The sequence below is a fragment of the Colobus angolensis genome, unplaced genomic scaffold, assembly GCF_000951035.1.
Source record: "Colobus angolensis palliatus isolate OR3802 unplaced genomic scaffold, Cang.pa_1.0 Scaffold107, whole genome shotgun sequence".
Taxonomy (NCBI): Eukaryota; Metazoa; Chordata; class Mammalia; order Primates; family Cercopithecidae; genus Colobus; species Colobus angolensis.
The window spans coordinates 4,211,693-4,218,113 of record NW_012111697.1 but is presented as its reverse complement, the minus strand read 5'-3'; the positions used below and the strand labels follow the sequence as shown (position 1 = coordinate 4,218,113).

The 6,421-nt window shown below is 44.7% G+C and overlaps 1 protein-coding gene across 11 annotated transcripts in view; it reads right to left on the bottom strand.

Moving 5' to 3' along the window:
- Positions 1–6,421, bottom strand: part of ZNF146 (zinc finger protein 146) — a 33,466-nt gene that overhangs the window by 13,540 nt on the left and 13,505 nt on the right. For 8 of the 11 annotated variants that reach the window (XM_011948665.1, XM_011948674.1, XM_011948688.1 and 5 more), the window contains one exon: positions 5,559–5,626. The exons of 2 other annotated variants lie outside the window; for them this stretch is intronic. The gene's annotated coding sequence lies outside the window, so the exon portion shown is untranslated. Of the gene's footprint in view, positions 1–2,143; positions 2,147–5,558; positions 5,627–6,421 lie in introns of all 11 variants that reach the window. One more of the 11 variants, XM_011948726.1, reaches the window with a different exon arrangement.

The following is a 6,421-nucleotide window of genomic DNA, read 5'->3' as shown; positions in this document are numbered from 1 at the left end:
AAAAAAAAAAAAAAAAAGATATGGGGTCTCACCATGTTGTCCAGGCTGGTCTAGAACTCCTAGGCTCAAGAGATCTGCCGCCTTGGCTACAGATGTGAGCCACCGTGCCTGGCCCTTTGTTCTCAATTAAAGAGAGCTTAGTGTGTCTTTTTAAGGCTTGACTGATTCTATTACAAAGACCATGAGAAAAGAAATAATCTAGAAATAACATGAAACTGGTCTGAGGTAATCTCTGGATCTGAAAATAATGGGATGAAAATTGTAATGTGGGTAGCATTCTGACACAATGAGAATGAAATTAGACAGCTGTCTGTCCCATAAATAGGTAAAACTGTGTAAGGCAAGACGGAAACTCTAGAGATGCCAAAATAAGAACTGAGATTACAGTTACTTCTAACTTAAGAATGAGAACGGGTGTAGTGGTTCCTACCTGTAATCCTAGTACTTTGAGAGGCAGAGGCGGGCAGATCCCTTGAGGTTAGGAGTTTGAGACCAGCCTGGCCAACATGGTGAAAACTGGTTTCCAAAAAAATACAAAAATTAGCCGGGTGTGGTGGTAGGCACCTGTAGTCCCAGCTACTCAGGAGGCTGAGGCAGGAGAATCACTTGAACCCGGGAGGCAGAGGTTGCAGTGAGCCACAATGGGCACCACTGCACTCCAGCCTGGACAACAGAGCGAAACCACGTCTCAAGAAGATGAAAGGGCCGGGCGCGGTGGCTCAAGCCTGTAATCCCAGCACTTTGGGAGGCCGAGATGGATGGATCACGAGGTCAGGAGATCGAGTCCATCCTGGCTAACACGGTGAAACCCCGTCTCTACTAAAAACTACAAAAAACTAGCCGGGCGACGTGGCGGCGCCTGTAGTCCCAGCTAACCAGGAGGCTGAGGCAGGAGAATGCCCGGGAGGCGGAGCTTGCAGTGAGCAGAGATCCGGCCACAGCACTCCAGCCTGGGTGACAGAGCGAGACTCTGTCTCAAAAAAAAAAAAAAAGAAGAAGAAATATTTATTCTTCTAAAATTGTAGACAACATCTCTATTAATCTCTTTTTTTTTCTTTTTTTTCCGCTCTCGTTGCCCAGGCAGGAGTACAATGACGCAATCTCGGCTCACAGCAACCTCCGCCTCCCGAATTCAAGTGAGTCTCCTGCCTCAGCCTCCCGAGTAGTTAGGATTACAGGCGTGTGCCACCACAACCAGCTAATTTTTGTATTTTTAGTAGAGACAGGGTTTCTCCATGTTGGTCAGGCTGGTCTCGAACTCTCGACCTCAGGCGATCCACCCACCTCGGCCTCCCAAAGTGCTGGGATTACAGGTGTGAGCCACCGTGCCTGGCTATCTACTTTTTATGTCTGTGAAAGAGAAAAAAATGTTAAGAGTAGAGGATGTGAGTAGGCAGCAGCCATTACTCTTTCAAGAAAGAGTCCTTTCTTATCTATTTATTTTTAAAAACAGAGATAGGTTCTTGCTTTGTCGCCCATGCGGGAATGCAGTGATTCAACCATAGCTCACTGCAGCCTTGCACCTCTGGGCTCAAGCGATCTTCCTGCCTCAGCCTTCAGGTAGCTGGGACTACAGGTGTGTGCCACCACACCGGGCTAATTAAAAAATTTTTTGTAGCAACAGGGACTTGCTATGTTGCCCAGGCTGGTCTCATGCAATCCTCCAACTCTGGCCTCCCAAAGTGCTGGGAATACAGGCATGAACCACCAAGTACGGACAAGAAGAGCCCTTATGTATGGTGCTCTCCACAACCATAGGACAGCTTCAAGGGCCTCATCACCGCTCCTTGCATGCAATCATGGAATCCAGGAATGTTACACTGGTTGAAGGAAACTTGACGGACCCACTGACATCCCTGAATGGTAGGGAGCATAGGGCTTACCAAGGAAAGACACACCACCCTCGAATAAAGCAGCCTGTTAGTATAGCAGGACAGAGGAAGGCACGAGTTTCTTTAAAAAAACAAAAAAAACAAAAAACACAAATTTTAAAGTTCAAGAGGGCACAATTTTCTATCTCCCTAAATTCCTGACTTCTGTATCCAACTGTCTACTTGAATACTCATTTATATGATCAACAGACATGTCATAAGCAAAAAGTCCAAAAGAAAACTCCTGATCTGTCTCAAAAATTTCTACAGACTTCCTATCTCATTAAATGAGAATCCATTTTCTTCCAGTTTTTCAAATCAAAACCTCGGACTCTTTTTTCTCATATCCCACATACAATCTGTAAGCTATTCCTTTAAACTATTTTTAAAACCAGACAGATCGGGCGCAGTGGCTCACGTCTGTAATCCCAGCACTTTGGGAGGCCGAGGCAGGCGGATCACAAGGTCAGGAGAGAGAGAGACCATCCTGGCCAACATGGTGAAACCTCATCTCTACTAAAAACACAGAAATTAGCCAGGCATGGTTGCTTGCACCTGTAGTCCCAGTTACTTAGGAGGCTGAGGCAGAAGAATCACTTGAACCTGGGAGGTGGGGTTGCAGTGAGCTGAGATCATGCCACTGTACTCCAGCTTGGGCAACAGGGGGTGACTCAGACACCAAAAAAAAAAAAAAAAAAAAAAAAAAAAATTGACTACCTGTCACTAAACCACCATCACTTTCTCACTCAGATTTTTGAGACAAGATTTCTTCACCTAGAAATTTTTGAGACAAATCAGGAGTTTTCTTTTGGACTTGTTGCTTATGACATGTCTGTTGATCATATAAATGAGTATTCAAGTAGACAGTTGGATAGAGAAGTCAGAAGTTTAGGAAGACAGAAAATTGTGCCCTCTTGAACTTTAAAATTTGTTTTTTCAAAAAAAAAAAAAAAAGGCCTCCAATTAACCTTATAGCCTTGGCCCCCTACATAGTTTATTTTCTATATAATAGACCTGATTATTCCTTTCAAAATGTAATTCTGATCTTATCATTCCTCTGCTGAAAGCCCTCTGATAGGCTGGGAGCAGTGACTCACGCTTGTAATCCCAATACTTTGGGAGGCCAAGGCAGGTGGATCATTTGAGGCCAGGAGTTCGAGACCAGCCTTGGCCAACACGGTGAAACCCTGTCTCTACTAAAAATACAAAAATTAGCCAGGCATGGTGGCAGGCACCTGTAATCCCAGCTACTCGGGAGGCTGAGGCGGGAGAATCGCTTGAACCTGGAAGGTAGAGGTTGCAGTGAGCCGAGATCGCGCCACTGTACTCTAGCCTGGGTGATAGAGCAAGACTCAGTCTCAAAGAAAGGAAAAGGAAAAGAGGGAGGAAGGATGGAAGGAAGGAAGGAAGGAAGGAAGGAGGGAGGGTGGGTGGCCAGCCCTCTGTTGAGTCTCCAAAATCACTCAGAATCAATGCTGAAGCATGTGATTTGACCTGTTACCTAACCACTGCTACTCTTATTCCCTTTTGTCCTCTTTCTTCCAGCCCACAGCCCTGATCACTGTTCTCTGAATGGGACAGCAAGCTTCTCCTGCCTTAGGGCTTTTAACGCTTTTGTTCCTTCTGGCTAATGATCTTCCACCCAATACTGCATGCTTACTCTCACTTTCTTCAGATCTTTTTTCAAGTGATATTCAGTGAGACCTTTCCCCACCAAGCCGATTTAAAATTGAAACCCCAACTACCCCTCTCTATGCCAGTCTCCCTTACTTCTTTTCCATAGCACTTATCACGATCTGATAGTTTATATTTTTTAAGTATTTATTCATTGTTTGTCTCCCCCAATTACAACGCAGTCCCTAGGAGGAAGAAATTTTTGACTTTTGATAGCTGACATTTCCCTAGCATCTGAAATAGTACCTAGTACATATCATGCAATAAATACTTGTAGGATGTGAATATATCAGGTTGGTAGAAACATAAATGGGTTTACTTCTTTTGAGAGCAATGTGCTTATCTCAGTTAAATTTATAAACATAACTTTGACCCAGCATTCCACTTAAAAGTAAATGCTGGCTGGGCGCGGTGGCTCAAGCCTGTAATCCCAGCACTTTGGGAGGCCGAGACGGGCGGATCACAAGGTCAGGAGATTGAGACCATCCTGGCTAACACGGTGAAACCTCGTCTCTACTAAAAATACAAAAACTAGCCAGGCGACGTGGCGGGCGCCTGTAGTCCCAGCTACTCGGGAGGCTGAGGCAGGAGAATGGCGCAAATCCGGGGGGCAGAGCTTGCAGTGAGCTGAGATCCGGCCACTGCACTCCAGCCTGGGCGATAGAGCGAGACTCCACCTCAAAAAAAAAAAAAAAAAAAAAGTAAATGCTATGTAGTTGAATCTGCATATTTATGCAAAGCAATATAAACAAGTATACATACTTGTGTCTTCAATAGCAGAAGCCTGGAAACAACCTAAATGTCCATTAGTAGGAGGCAGGTTAAGTAAATTATGTGTCAGCCAGGCACGGTGGCTCACGCCTGTAATCCAAGCACTTTGAGAGGTGGAGGCAGGTGGATCACTTGGGGACAGGAGTTGGAGACCAGCCTGGCCAACATGGCAAAACCCCATCTCTACAAAAAATACAAAAATTAGCCAGGTGTGGTGGCACATGCCTGTAATCCCAGCTACTCGGAAGCCTGAGGCACAAGAATCTCTTGACCCCAGGAGGCGGAGGTTACAGTGAGCCAAGACTGGCCTGCGTGATACAGCAAAACTCTGTCTCAAAAAAAAATGAATAAATAAATAACAAATTATGTGTTGACAGAGAATTCTAAGAAAAAAACTTATGTACATAATAGAATATATACCATCATTTATATGGAAAGGAAAAATTAGGGCTTATATGTATACTTATTTGCAGCATAGATATAATATACTGGCTTATTCCTAGGCTACCTCAAGAAGGATATATGTGACACTCTTAAACATGACTACAACTTTGCAAAAAAACTGCAGGACTAAGAGTCAGAGCTAAGAGGAGATTTTTTGCAGGAGTCTGAGACTGGAGGATCACTTCAGCCCAGGAAGCTGAGGCCGCAGTGAGCCGTGATTGTGCCATACATATATGCCCCCACACATAAAAGTAGCATAGGGAAAACTGATTTCTAGGTCAACAACTTATGACAGTGGTACATGGGGGTGGAAGGAAGGGAGGCAGAGGAGTCCACGGATCTACGATGGCAAAGGTAAATGAGAAGACAACAGGAAGTGTGAGAACAGGTGTAAAATATAATTCTGAGGCATTCAGTCTCTGAGAGGATAAGAAAAGGTAGTAACAAAAAGGACCTTAAATATCAGACAATATGTAAGGTCTTACAAAGTATAAAGGACAATGAGTGAGGACAGGAAATGGGACAAGGATGGAGAACAGCCACCACAGTGGCAGCACAGACGAAGAAGGAAGGCTGACGTCAGAACAGCAATAGGAGGGGCGCCTGGCCCCTCTAGAATCTGGTGAAAGAAGAAGAATGAAACACACAAAAATGATGACTGGAAGCGTCATTCAGGAATCTAGAAAACTCACAACAAGCAATACTCTACGTCTAGAGCCTGTAAGAAAACATCCTTCGAAGCACTTCAGAGGTATTAATGCTGACTGAAAAACTGTGGCCTGCCTGTCACTGACTCACCTGCACAGATCCTTAACACTTCTCCACCACGCAGTTTGTCTTCTGGCTTCAACAGAGGATCACAGAACCTGCTACTGGGGAAATGACAGAGCATTACAACATTAATGCTGAGGCCAAAGTACCATCCTAGAACTCAGGTTGAGCCCTGGGGTCTCCTGGCCTTCTGAAGAATGAGGGTGCAATTTCCAAAGATGCACAGAACAAAGTAATGACCTTCTGCCTTACTGACTAAAGCACACACAATCATATGAGCAGAAGGACTAGGGCCATTAGAATCCTAAACTTCAAAGGCTTCAAAACACACATCCACAAATGGGAGAAAGGGAGAATTAACTTTCAGAATTTTACTTACACGGAGAGCTGTTCACACCTTGTGTGAGTGGTTGCTGTTTTTCTCTAGCACTACACTCCCACGCAGGGTCCTGAGAGGATTTTAACTACAGCCCCTGCTCGTGGATGAATTCTACACTCACGTCTGACTTTAACATGTTCCCATCAGAATTAAAGCACATGGGCACAATGTGTAGGAAGTTGTTCTGACTGTACTCAAGAATAAAAACTCAAACATGTTCCTGGAGTCCTACTATTCACCCTCTTTGCATTATACTGAGTGAAATTCTTTCTTTCTTTCTTTCTTTTTTGAGACAAAGTTTCGCTCTTGTTGCCCAGGCTGGAGTACAATGGTGGAATCTCACCTCACTGCAACCTCCACTTCCTGGATTCAAGCAATTCTCCTGCCTCAGTCTCCTGAGTAGCTGGGATTACAGGTGTGTACCACCACACCCGGCTAATTTTGTATTTTTAGCAGAGACAGAGTTTCACCATGTTGGCCAGGCTGGTCTCGAACTTCTGACCTTAGGTGA